Source organism: Otolemur garnettii, unplaced genomic scaffold (genome assembly GCF_000181295.1).
Source record: "Otolemur garnettii isolate 467f Iridium unplaced genomic scaffold, OtoGar3 scaffold00099, whole genome shotgun sequence".
Taxonomy (NCBI): Eukaryota; Metazoa; Chordata; class Mammalia; order Primates; family Galagidae; genus Otolemur; species Otolemur garnettii.
The window spans coordinates 1,698,741-1,700,260 of record NW_003852494.1 but is presented as its reverse complement, the minus strand read 5'-3'; positions in this window follow the sequence as shown (position 1 = coordinate 1,700,260).

The following is a 1,520-nucleotide window of genomic DNA, read 5'->3' as shown; positions in this document are numbered from 1 at the left end:
AATTATTTTCCAATATTTCTTTAGTTGTTCTGGAATAAATTAATATGGAGTATAATCTATTTACCCTCAATCAAATACACACAGGGGTGAGTATATATGTTTGGTTTGTATTTTCATAATGCTTAAGGATGTTTGGCTTCTTTTCATGTGCTTCTCGGCCATTTATACATCTTTGGAGAAATGTCTGTTCATATCCTATGTTCATTTTTTAATTGGGCTATTTGTCTTTTTGGGTTGTAAGAATTCTTCATATTTTTTTAGCTACAAGTCTCTTATTAGATAATAATATCTGCAAGTATTTCCTCTCATTCATTGGGTGGGGAGAATTACAGATTATTGACATGGAGAAAACAGGAAAGTATGATATTTCTGTAGATGAGCTGGACCTGTGTTAATAACTGTCTTGAAACTCCAGTACTTATGACATGCAGTCTCTAGGAGATAAAAAGACCTCAGAGATCACCTCCTTTGATAGGCAGCATACAGGGTGGATGGGGAAAAGCAATGACTACAAGAGGCAATGTTGGAGGTGGGGAGCTGTGAAGTAGACCTGTGTGTGGACTGTGTCTTATATTAGAACAAGAGGCAGCCTGCAAACTAATAAATCCCATGTGTGATCTTCACAACAGATTTCTTAACACCATGTCACAATGAAAAACAATTTCAATATATAGGATGGCAATAATATGAAATCTATATTTTATTTCTTTCATTACTCAAAGATGTTTAATCAGCTGTCTCTGACAAAACATAGCATTTTTTAGGCTGGCACATTTACAAATAAAGAAAAAAAAGCCTGTAATCCCTCATAAAGCAGAGTTATGGTTCAACTCCATTTGACAAAATGACATTCTCTTGAGCACTTGCTCATGAATGCATAAGCAGGGCACCACTTGGGAAGTTCAGGTACATGCAGAGCATACATATTGCACAAGGTACATTAGCCAGGCCCCACAAGGAAGGGCATCTCAACCTTCTGATGCCACTTACAAGGAGAAGACAGCATAGCTGAGGCAAGAGATCACCAGTTGGCTTCCGATGAGTACAGGTCATGCAGAGAGAAAGTGATTGCCACAGCAGAGAAAGCAGGGGTGGTGAGAGAGTAGTGGTAACAGGGGTAGACATTTCCTTGAATAGGGGAGCATCTGTGCCTGAAGGGACTACCAAGGAGGTCTGGAAAGGTGGCCCAGGCTAACTCTCAGGACCCATGTTTTGTTGGAGCAGGCTGCTACTCAACAGCTAGGTGGCAGCAGAAAAGGCTGAAGGAAGGATGCTTTCATGGAAAGCCAGGGTCTCTGTGAGATCTGGAATGAAGTACAATGAAGAAAGGAACTTTGTCTTGCATTGGCTGGTTAGCACACATCTTTATCCTCATCATTTTGTGTCCATATGGCCTCTTCTTCCTGGCAAGTCCTTGAGTTTGGAGTCAATCTCAATTCCTTCTCCGCATCTTCCACCACATGGAATTGGGCACCCACTCAACACTTAGTAGGTCCTCACAATGTACTCCATCAGTTTTG